This window comes from Lolium rigidum, chromosome 3 (genome assembly GCF_022539505.1).
Source record: "Lolium rigidum isolate FL_2022 chromosome 3, APGP_CSIRO_Lrig_0.1, whole genome shotgun sequence".
In the NCBI taxonomy this organism is placed as follows: Eukaryota; Viridiplantae; Streptophyta; class Magnoliopsida; order Poales; family Poaceae; genus Lolium; species Lolium rigidum.
Genome location: NC_061510.1, coordinates 349592689 through 349605481, shown reverse-complemented (window position 1 = coordinate 349605481; position 12793 = coordinate 349592689). Strand labels below are relative to the sequence as shown.

General features: G+C 40.9%; 1 long non-coding RNA gene across 3 annotated transcripts; it reads right to left on the bottom strand.

Annotated features, from left to right (window-relative positions):
• Positions 1-795: 795 nt before the first annotated feature.
• LOC124704038 lies at positions 796-5783 on the bottom strand. Of its 3 annotated transcripts, XR_007003450.1 has the most exons (5): positions 5460-5783; positions 5156-5336; positions 2466-2927; positions 1171-2375; positions 796-1071 (listed from the first exon to the last, which is right to left on the bottom strand). It is a non-coding gene; the product is annotated as an uncharacterized LOC124704038 (long non-coding RNA). The 3 variants fall into 3 exon arrangements; XR_007003451.1 differs by lacking the exons at positions 5156-5336; positions 5460-5783 and adding an exon at positions 4121-4213; XR_007003449.1 differs by lacking the exons at positions 5156-5336; positions 5460-5783 and having other exon boundaries at positions 2466-4112.
• Between the last annotated feature and the right edge of the window lie 7010 nt (positions 5784-12793).

Sequence of the window (12793 nt, the reverse complement as noted above, 5' to 3'; positions counted from 1 at the left end):
ATGGATATGCATTCAGTGGTGTTGTGTTTAAGCCTTAGAGTGTTGAGTTTAGTTTTGCGTCATTAGACAATTTTTTTTGGTATGGCCTTGGAAAGCTTTGCTCGATTCAGGCTGTTGTAGACATGGGGACGTGTGCTTGTTTACTTGCGCATGCTTGGATTTTGTTGGGGTCGGCTGAGATGGCTTTGCTTGATTTAGGCCCTTTTAGTCATGGATACATGCACACCTTTTTATGGTGCATTCGAGCATTGCTTCGGTTGTGCCATGGCTTTAAGGCTATAGCTTATAAATTTTGTAGGTTATGCGGTGGTCTTTGCGTTGTTATATACCGACAAAGCCTCATCACATTTTCTCAATGTTTCTTGTCCCAAGTCTCTCTACTTTTCTTTCTCATCTCTCTAGTGGTCTTGCTCGAGGTGACTATGGATGGCCATGTTGTTGAGTTCCTTGCTCCTGCACCTTTTGCCACTGGTAGTATTCTGCAATTTTGGGTGACAGGTGAAAATGTGCCCTTGGAGACGGCTACACATGCACATTCTTTGATGAAACTGAGGCAGTAGTCAGGCTGTATGAAACTCCACACATGACAGAGTTTATTTGTAAATTAAATTACATGCAGGTCTTAAAGGTAGTTGAACTAACTAATAGCCGAGGAAAGAAGTTACAGATTTGAAATATGTAAAAGGAACCATCCGACATCTGAAAAAATAAAATTTGTGACGGAAGTAAACATACGATACTTGCTATAGGAACCTAAAACAACAGAATTCACAACCCATGTCCTCTTACACGCATTCTCTTTTCTGGCAGAAACAACTTGATAAACATATTATATAAAAAGTAACATATGTCAACCTACAACATAACCATTATTTACAGGAAAAGGGTCTTTATATTGGAGAATAGAAGAGGCAAGTTGTTTACATTAAAGGAGACATGCTACATTTGAGAAAGAAGTGACCGAAGGTCGAGCGGAGGACACCAGGATAGAGCAACTCCTGAGTTCACCAGTAGATCAGCCATTTGTGGGCAAACTACATGTATATGATGAAGCAAGGTACAACAACCAGCCTGCAACAAGGGAAAAGCCAGCTTTAGGCAAGAACAAAAGGGAAAATGAGGTGTCAGATGATAAAGGACAAATAAACAAAAAAAATTAAGGATACTTACTGCGCTTTTCAAATCTTTAGGCTACTAAGAACTTCTTTGTAAACTATGTTCTTAGTTTTATCAGATGGTACACCCCTTTTCATCCTTAATACGGATCTTGACTCCACTCTGAGAAGTAACACGTGACAGATCCACATACAACTGGCCATGTGAAAATACAAGGTTCTAAAGATAAACACAAACCTTGGAGAGTGTTTGACCTTGACTCTTGTTAATAGTCATACTGTAACATAAACGAACTGGAAACTGACATCGCTGTAATGTAAATGGCCATTTTGAATCAATAGAATTCAAAACAATCCTTGGAATATATACATATGTGTATTTGTGTGATCCAGTAATTACCTCCCCTTCTAACATTCTCACCAAGCCTTATATCCAGTTGTGGAGTTCCATTACAATCCAATGACTGGTCAATATTTCTATGAAGCATCACAGGCACACCAACCTTCAAACTAAGCTCATTCCGAGGGAAATTATTAATTGTCGCGGAGTGAAGAAACTCATGGGGATAGAGGAGAGCAGCATTAGAAACATGGTCAGAGTCACAACCTAAGTACTTTCTAAAACATCCTAGCACACGCTCGAACACTGAATCATTAATCTCATCAACAACTCTATTTGTTGGACACATGATAACATGTTGTGCAAGATAATTGATAGAAGCATAGTTAAAGAAAAACGAATCATAGACACTCCCAATAGCTGCATCCACATTATTAGAGGCGGACGCGGAATTGTTATCCAAGAGCCAGAGTCCTCCCCATCTTTTGAACGCCTAAAATATCAACATCCAAAACCCACTGGGCAAATGCAGAAAGCTCTTCAGGATAAGCAGATGAAAAATCAGGACGCCTAAGACGCGTATTCTCTTTTACATTCAGTACTGTAACATGTCTCCACAGCGGTGACGTGATAAGGAATGCATCAATAATTTTATTCCTGGAACCAATTTCAATTACAGGAAGAACTTGTCTGAAATCACTTCCAAGGATCACAATGTTGCCACCAAAAGGAAGAGAAGATCTGGCACTATCATTAGCAGAGAGAACATCCATCCAAGTACGATCAAGACCTTCAAAACAATACCTACTTGTCATAGGAGCTTCATCCCAAAGTATGAAGCTTGTTTTCTCAAGCAAAGCAGCCATAGTTGAACCCTGGAAATATTGCATCGAGTTTTGTCGTTGACATCAAGTGGAATTCTGAAACATGAATGTGCAGTCCTTCCATTAGGCAATAAAAGAGAGGCTACTCCAGAAGAAGCAACATCAAGAACAATTCGACACTGAGACCTTGGCACGATGGCGATACAATTCCACGGAAACGTCTTTCCTGTACCACCATGACCAGAGACAAAATATACCTTTGGTGTATCAGTATCAATAGCACTCATGACAAACAGTTCAGAAGCCTACATGTTCCCTATCAACTTCATTCAGATGTAATAATCCATAGTGCAGCTAGAAAGGCGATGAAAAGAAGGGATACAATCAATATGTAGGAATAAAATGTATCCAATTAAGCAAAAAAATAGAAAATGATATGCTAAGAACAACTGGTACTGCATAAGAATTCTGGGTACTTAACTGAAACTTGTGATGCCAATGCTAGGAAAAATAAACTGGTCGAAGCGATTAAAGACAATCAGATAGCTAGAAAGTACAAAAGAACATGGAGTCAAACCTGAATATATGACTATTTTTTTCCATTCTTCATTGACACATTCGGATCCCCTCGCCTAGGATTCCACTGGCCTGAAACACAGCACACAATTGTGCAAGGCCGGTTTAAATGTACTTGAAGTAGTCGGTATGATATTGCAGTAAGCTCACTCAAATAAAAAATGTTCATCTAGAACACCATTACCAGACAAATACATTCTGAAATGTTGGCGAACCAGTTTCCTAGCAAGTAAGCTAGATTGGGCAAGTTCAAAATCAGAGGTTGCAGATCAGCGGGCACCAAAATGAACAATTTTCAGATGCATTATAGTTTCCAGGATGTACAATACATGTATAATACCATTCAGGTAAGATCAGAGGTGATGCAAAATATTGTTTATTGTTGTTTCAGCTTCACTGTTTACAAACTTATAAAGCAATAACAGTCCTTTGTACTTGCTTTTTGAAGCAATAAAAGGGACTTGGTGTGTAGATAAATATCTTGCGAATTTTCTTTTCAAAAATATTGTATAATTTATATTTCGACTCTATTCTGAATTGTCAATAATGACCTTCTCAGTTGGTTTGCAAAAACTGCTAACAAATAGTTGGAAGGGATAAAAGGGGCACACATGTCTACGCTAAGCTAACAAATAATTTGTTGTTCAATCTTGTAAGTGTAACTGTGGAGAAATGCAACCACGGAAAAAACCAACAGTCTCTTATGCAACTCATCAATGCAAGCAACTATATACCCCAATCAAAGAGGAAATATTTGTAACACTTACTGATTGGTCAGTTAAGAACAACGTTAGTAATAGATCAAGGTTGACATTGAAATATATATGTCACTTGCAAGAAAAAAATAATACACTGGGATATTGTTGTAATGCTGGCAGGCATGTTCTCTTATGCCAGAAGATAAACAATGGATGGGGCTTTCTATTCAGCTTTTCCTTGGACAAAAGGAAGAAAGTAGATTTTGACTACTTAATGGAAACCAGGTAAGTTTAAAGGCAGGCTGGTGGTTTTATCAAGAAGTGGTCTCACAACCCAATGGACCATATGACATGCGTAAAAAATCCATATCTTAGTCATGTTCTTGGAAAATGAAAATATAACTCGTAGTATGGTAAGTAAGCAAAATGTACGGGATGTGTTCCGGAGGAAATTCTGAAATAACATGTATTATGTTCTTCCACTCTACAATAATTACTGTGAAGGTACAAGACATACTTGATTCATATAGGACTGTAGATAAATTGAATAACTGAAAGAATGATTACCTGCAACCATCCAAGGAAACAATTAGATACTGACACGATGTATGCACCAAACATGCTGAATCATATTTAATTCGTTGCCTTCAATGGGTCAAATAACCGGGAAATGCACTTTGGCTCATAGGAGCATATGCTCCCATTATGTGAATCCACATTTCAAAGTGTCAAAAAATTGTAAACTAAATTTTTACGTGTACATCTAGATATTTTATGTTGGTACACAAGTTTTCAAAAAAAACTAAAAATAATTGTGGCTCCTGTAAAAAAGACAAGTTTTGATGCTATAACACGACTACGTACAGGATATTTTTTTGTCTTTTTTGTACACGCCATATAAAATGTTGTTTCTCCACGAAAATTTATGCACTAACATAGAATGTCAAGATGTACACCAACAAATTTATATCAGAATTTTTTAACATTTTTAAAATTGTTTTTTAATTATTTTATATAATGAGAGCATTTGCTCCTATGAGCCAAATTGCCACCTCCCAAATAACCAAGCAACTCATCAATCTGGAAAAAGAGCAGAAACTGCAAAAAGATGCAGCGACATGGTTTTAGTAAACAATTCAGGAAACCACCCAGCTGCAGATATGCATCTCTCCACTCAATCCATAGCAAACTGCATTCTAAAGGCAAACATGGGGAATGAGGTCGGGGCACACTGACGGGTGATGGCTGAAGAAAATTGACCTGCACGCCAATTTGCCCATGATCTACTGCGTCCGCAGCTCCATGCCGTCATCGAAAACTGCCATCCCCACGGAGGCGGCCGATCTGGTCGCTCTAGAGCAGCCAGCAGGTTCCAGAGCGCGCCCCTCAAGGACTCGGCGACACCCGATCCAGCCTCGAATCCTAAAGTTCATGTCCCTGCCAAGATCCGGTCGCAGCTCCCAGGGCACACATCCGGGCCACCACGCCCAAATCTAACGACTGCTGGGAGAGGGTTGGGGAAGAGCTAGATGGAACTCAAGTTGCCGATGCATATCAGAACGGGGCGGAGCAGAACGGAGGTGATAGTTGAAGAACACTGACCTGCACGCCGATTTGGTCCCAGTCAATGTCACTTCTTTTTGGCTCCTCGATCTTCTGGCATCGAAAACTCATGACGCCGCCCATCCAGAACGTGCCGCCGGCCGGTCATCCTCATCTTGAGCCAAACTTGTCCATCTGGTCGTACCGCGTCCTCAACCAGACATGTAGCTCCAAAATTAATCTGTCAAGTTGGAAAATGTTAGAATCTGGATCGTGGCGACGTCTCCGCGCAAGCGCCACACCTCCTGGTGTTGAACCATGATCTCGTGCTCGGAGGGGAATCAGCCGCGGCCGGAGTGCTCACCAGCGACGACGAACCGTCCGTGGCACCCGTACCAACTGATGCCAATGCCAGTTCTCTGTGCTCGTCGACCGACCTCCATATCAACAGTGTCACCGTCACACCGTCTCCCTCCCGAGTTCGCGCGGAGGCTAGATCGGCGTGGCACCGAGCTGCCATGGCCGGCCAAGTAAACTCGGCGAGATGCCCCTCCTCCCCATGTTCTGCTCCCGCGGAGGTCCACATCGGCGAGCAGCCGGAGCACGTGCCCCCGTGGAAGCCCATGGATATTATTCTTGGAAGAAGCAGGGGCGGTGCTGTGGCGTCACCCTCGCGGGGGAGGCCGGAGGCGGCAATGAAGAAGAGGAGAAATCCAAACAGGATGGGAAATCTCTGTGAGAAGTTATGTGTCGGGGCAAAACGATAGGTGTGGCAGCTTTGACCGCATCTCTATCTCTACTACTTATAAAGGCACGAAGTGCTGTTGGAAAATCGAATCGAGGCCGTCTATTCACTTGCATCATACGGACACGATCTCTTCAATCTCCCCACCCCTCCTCCCGTCAGACGCGGCGCCATTGTGGTGGATAGTCAGATCCGCGATCTCCACCGCAATCCAGTCAAAACTACTCCACTAATCTCGCTCTCCTCGCACCCCGTCTTTGCCCTCCACGATCCACGCCGCCGCCCACGAGCGGGCCGCCGCCCTCTGCACCCAATGCCCACCGCGTCGTGCCCTGCCCTCCACGCCCGCACACCAGCTTCCCACGCTCGGGGCGGGGAGCCCGCCTCCATGGCTGCACTCCAGCGCCACGGTCTGTGCGCCGGCCTCCATGCCCAACGCCTCTATGCGCCGTTGCGGCTATTATCTCGCGCCTAGGACGGAATCAACAGCGCCACCCTTTCCCCACGCATGAGATGCAAAATCCACCGCGGTTGCTTTGCAGAGGCCAGACATCTTGATGGAGTAGGTCGAAGGATTCAAGCAATGCGGTCCTATAGCATCGTGAGTATACTTCGATCTACAAGTAGCAACTTTGATTGCGGGCACTAGCATCTTATTTTACGTTTGCCATGCTGCAATCAGTATCCAGTCCACGCACACACGTTTTCTATTTAGTACAAATATGTTTATGCACTTTGCAGTGTATAATTGTGTCTGGGGCACCACAGAAAAATATGAGTTCTTACTCAGTACTGTAAATTAAGCATGACACAACTCCATATGTAGTACTTACTTGACACTTTCTGAATTACATCATCCATAAATTCAGATATGTATCTGTACATGTGTGTTGTCTTCTATTTGGATGGAACGTGGATGTTCAACTTGATGTACCAATTGACTTCTGTATTAGCAATGAATAAGTGTCTTCTATTTGGATGGAACGTGGATCCATCCATAAGCTTTTGTAGAATAGTCATTTCCTCTTTTCTGTTGTTTTCCTTTTTTTCTGAAAGTCTGTCTTGATCCATAAGTTTTTTTTTTTTCACAATGAATATTTGTCTACTCATGTGCCGCTCTCTTATTGTGATCTAATCCTCTGGTTTCTTTTCTGGAAAATACTGGGTGTGCTGACCGAGCTATAGATTGAGGAGACTAAGGGAGCCGTTGTCGGATCATCTCGGGTTGATGCTTTCAGATGTATCACATGTATTGCAAGGCTGAATGGCAGTAGAGTTTGTTATTTTTTCCTAGCAATCTTACGTTCTAGTGGGTATAAAAAACAGTTCATATTTTGACAGCTTCATAATGTAGGTGCTCCTCCTCAACACCGAGGACGAGCTGCAGCCTTGCGTCGTCTCCTTCTGCACTCCAAGAGCGACGACCTCCACCGGTGAGTACCGTCTATTGATGTCCGCCGGCCGCATCAGATGAGGTGAGTAAGCACTCTATCCCCAATTCCCCATCTTACTATTGTTGTTGGACATAGTTCTTTACATAATATCATTGAATTACTGTCTATGGACATGAAATGCCAACAAAAGATGGTACCGCGACAAGAAAAATCTTTAGCTGAACTCTGGTCTGGTGCCACCTGTGACCTTGCCAGCGTTGTTCTCTGAGGCGCTGAAGGTACGTTGCCTATTTGATTCAGCTATATACTGTAGTGCTCATGAGAAGTTAGTATCTGAAGGCTCTGAGAAACCAAATTTGAATACAGGAATGACATCTTAGCATCTATTTCACTGCCAATTGAGAAAACCTTCGTCGATGAGCTTGGGGTATGTGGGTCTTGCTTAAATTACGAACCACTGTCAATTGAGAAAACCAGGTTGCATGATGCTGAATGTAGTATTCCCATTTCTGATAAAGTGCAGGAGGCAATGAGGTTTATAGCCATGTCAATGCCGTGGCAATACATTATTCAAGCGGAGCTAAAGGTGAGTGGTAGTTTTTTCAGCATACGTCTACGGCTTGAGTCTGAGTTGGAAAGGGTTTCCATATTGCCATTCCTATCATCTTTCTGCTACACAGAAGTAAATAATCTGCTGAGCATGGTGTGTGATGGCTGGGATTTTACACAAGTGGATGCAATGTAGTTATCACATAGTTCTATAGAACCATGTCCTTGATTTTCTTATGCATCAATACATGCTATGGAAATCAATGATTTTTTTCATTTTATGCCCTCAATTTACAAAATAACATTAATAATAATGACATAACAATTTAGGCATGCCTTTCTAATTGAATTGTATTAGTGTACTTTATCAGGAAATATTATGTTATTCAACACGTGCATGATTACGTTATTATCAAAGGCCAAATGCCATATATACATGTATATGTGGTAGTCCGAAGGATAGAATGTAGAAAGCCAAAAGCCAACATAAGTACACATAATTATAATTCTAACAGGTATTACTGCTTGACACTAATGAAAATTGTTCTGAAGTAGTGAGAAACTGAGTGTTAGTCTTATATCAATCGTGTCAAGCTGCTCTTGAAGAACTTAAAAATGAACATAAACATTTCAAATAGTCAATCAAATGCAGATTTGTTAATGCTTATGTTCTTTACTTCTCTTTTACTTGGAAGATGTCGAAGGGGCAGAAGAACAAATCCATTGCACAATCTTGCTCTTCTGAAGGTGATTTGAAGCTCATATCCCTTCATTTCAATATACTATTTTTAGACTATCCACAATCTGGGACGGAGGGAATACTAATTGTAGAGAATGTTTCACTTTAGTTAAGAGTCATTTCTTTGGTCGGACTAAACTTACAAAAGTACGGCGGGAGTTGCTTACTCCTTTGATTTTTAGTGAGGAAGTTGGTGCTATATTACGAGTTTTGGACTATCCAAATTCAGAAATGTCTAGCAAATTCAGCCACCTGTCCAGCTGAATACGTAAGTTCCTCTTTTCAGCCATCTGTCAAGGAAGAACATAATTGATTTCTAGGCAATTGTATGAATTTTCTTACAATTTTTGTTGCTTAGCCTGATATTGACAGTACTGTCTGGTTTAAACACGAACCTGGTCCTTCCTCTTTCCAATTAACATTTGTTGTTTACGTTAACATCAATACATTATTATGGGTGATGTGACATGTCTGTGTATTATGCCATGTTTGGTAATAGCAAGTTCTAAAATCTTGTTTTGTGCCTATTGGTGATGCTGAAAATCTAATACAGTTGTATCGTTTGTTTCTTTTTCATTTCCTGTGAAGTTATGTGTGCTTTTTTGTTCTTGCTAATTGAGACAGGATGTCCCAGTTCAGTTTGGTAATCTATTTGCCTTGCAGCAAACATGATATGTCTTCTTTTACCCCTATGGTGCTTGATCTGATGGTTAAATATGCTCACAGTTTATGTCCATGCTTTCCTATATGATATGTTATTGCTTTTTTAATTCCATTCTGCAGTACCTGATACCTCCTCTTTGCTACAGATCAACATGATCCCCAGTAGTATGCTTCGGTTTTTTCACGTGATGGTTAAATTGTTGCTGTAAAAAGTTTGATTTGATAATTATGGGAATCTCCATATGTTAAGCTCTTAGTACTCCCTCTGTCCCACAATGGATGTCTTAGAGTTATCTAAATTTAAATGTATCTAGGCATAAGTGTGGTATGGATGGAGTACTATTTTTAGAGAATGTTTCTATGTAATTAAGAGTTATTTCTTTGGTCAGGCTGAACTTACATAACTACGACGACAGTTGCTTACTCCTAAACCTAACTGTGGTGATTTTGCCGGCGAGGGATTCAACGTGACAAAAAGTGGAGACGCACATGTTGTTTTGTGGGGTTTCCTTCGGTTTGGAAATCTGCATTGTTGAAGATGGCGAGGGGAACCTTTTCAAAGGTCTGCAGTAGTTGGGATCGTAGATGGGAACTTTGTCGAGATTGATTGTGTTAAAATAGAGTGGCGTTTTTTTTAGAGAAAATTTGCTACAGGACACCGTTATTTTCTGGCATTTGCTAAAACACACTGCTCGATTGTGTCTTTGCCAGGTACCATTACAATTTCGTGGCACATTTGCCAGAACACACCACCTAGCCGAAAACGGAAAGTTTTGCACTTTTACCTGGGATTACTGGTTTTGAAGACAAAATGCAAAACTTTTCGTTTTCGGCCAGGTGGTGTGTTCTGGCAAATGTGCCACAGAATTGTAATGATACCTGGCAAAGACACAATCAAACGGTGTGTTTTGGCAAACGACAGAAAATAACGGTGTCCTGTAGCAAATTTTCCCTTTTTTTTATTATGTCAAATCCAAGTTGTGGACATGTCTATCCAAAATGGTTGCTCCTATCCAAATCATTGCACACACAGGATAAGAAATATTATGTGGTTTGACATTTGTAAGCTTTGCATATTCAAAATTAGAAATTGAGACATGATTTAAATTTTAAATTTGAGACATGCATTGCACGTGGTCTATTCAAAGTGGTTTCTCCAATCCTAATCATTGCACACACATGATAGGAAATATGTGGATTAACATTTGTAAGCTCTGCATATTCAAATTTTGAATTTGAGACATGCATTAAAATTTTAAATTTAAAACGTGCATTGCACGTGCAAGCTTACTAGTTGTTGAAAGATCGAGATGTCGCCTAGAGGGGGGGGGGTGAATAGGGTGAGCCTTCGTGGCGCGGGGAATCCTTCGTGGGACCTCCACTCCTCCAAACGTGACGTACCTTGTTGCAAAGCAAGGGAACACGGGAATACATCCTCGTATCCGCGTGCCTCGGTTATTTCTATACCCGAGCTCTCTTTCCTTGTGATAGCCATCGTGCTTGAAGTACATATATCTTGCTATCACTTGTGCTACATATATCTTGTGCATATCTTGCTTAGCTCTAGTTGCTATTGTTACACTTAGTTGAGCTTAGCATATTTAGGGTTTGTGCTTGTAAACTAAACGATAGTTTTATTCCGCATTCATACAAGACAAATCCGCAAGAGTTTGTAATTGCCTATTCACCCCCCCTCTAGGCGACATCTCGATCTTTCAATTGGTATCGAGCAAGGTCTCTCCTTGTTTAAGGCTTCACCGCCTTGAGAGTAAAGATGTCGGCTAGTATAGTGCACAATGACACAATTGTCTTTAATGGCACAAATTATCTTTTGTGGCGAAATTGCTTGCTTTGTAACCTTCGGACCTTGTGTCCTCATATAGAGCAATTTCTAGATGTCGGTTTTTCTCCTCCGATGGATTCTCAAAATCTATCTTTAGTGGATGAGAAAAACTTACATCTTGAAGCTCAAGTATCTAATGAGCTTTTATTCTCCTTGAGACCCGATTTTCGTAGGTTCTTGATATATATAAAGCGAAAATCGTCTCATGAGATGTGGATCAAGCTTAAGGAAATGTTTGGTGGATCCACTACTCAATTGGTCGGTGGTGACTCCGAGGAGCTCTCTTCCCCTTCACATCATGAAGAGCTCCAAGTTGCTTCCACCTCCGGTCGTGATGAGTTATCATCTTCTTCCACTTCACCAACGTGTAGCAAGACACGAGGTAATGATATGGTGAGTGGTGAGGAAAATTGCAATGTTGATATTATGCTCAATAGTGATGATTCTTCATCTCTATCCCATTGCAATGCTTCCTTTTTGGACTTAAACACATGTAGCATAGAAAATAATATACATGCTTGTGTTGATAGCCCTTGCATATCATGTGTAAATTGCTTACATAGAACTCATGATGATATGCTTACCTTGTCTTGTTCCCATAATCGAAATGCTCCTATTTCCTCTAGTTGGTTGTTGACTAACAATGTAGAGGAAACCGAACACTCTATGGATCTAGACACTATTTCAAATGAGGATTCAAGAATATCTTCATCTTCATTCTCCGGTTTGCACATGTGCCTTATGGCAAAAGGATCAAAGGTATCTCCTACTTTGACTCATAACACATCCTCTAATGATGAGAATGATGATGATGATAATGATGAAGAATATAATACCTTGGTGCATAATATGGCAATGGTATATGCTTCTCTTCATGGTAATAAAGAAGCTCGTGCTAATCTCGAACACTCTATGGATACCTTGAATAAATATAGGGAAACCATAGTGGAGTTGGAGTCCCATTTTGAAAATGAGGAAATGAGATTCACTCTCCTCAAGCATGAGCTAAAAGATGAGAAGCATACTAATTTTATGCTTACACAAAAAATTGAATCCTATGAGCTTGAAAATGAAAAATCTATTGATGATGCTTGTGCTACTAATTCTACTTCTTGTGAAGCATCTATCTTAAAGAAGAATGTTGAGTTAAGGGCTCAACTTGAGTTGCTAACTAGCAATTATAGGGAATTGGAAGAAAGTCATAAAAAGCTCTCGGGCTTTCATGATGACCTTCTAATTTCCTATGATGGGCTAAAGTTAGCTCATGAGGCTAGTATCACCAATGTAACATCTTGTGAGCCTCATGTGGACATTAGCACAATCTCTACTACAAATGCTATATTACCATGTGCTAGTCCTTGTAATCCATCTAGTCAAACTAGTGATACACCTTGTGTTGGATTACTTTCTTTGCCTTGTTGCTCTAACAATGAAGCTTCTACTTCCTCTAGTACTTGTATTTCTACTAACCATGTAGAGGAAATCAAAGAGCTCGAGGCCCAAGTCCTTTCTTTGAAGAAAGACTTGGAAAAACGTCATGAAGGGAAATCCGCACTTGACAACATGCTAAGCGTGCAACAATCCCCCAATGACAAGAGTGGACTTGGATTCAACTCCAATAACAAGAACAAGTCCAAGAGCAAGAGCAACAAGAAGAAGGGCCAAGACAAAGTCAAGGATCCGGCCAAGTTGGTTTGCTTCAAGTGCAAGGTTGAAGGGCATCATGTTAGATCATGCCCATTGAAGAAGAAGAAGCACTTGAGTG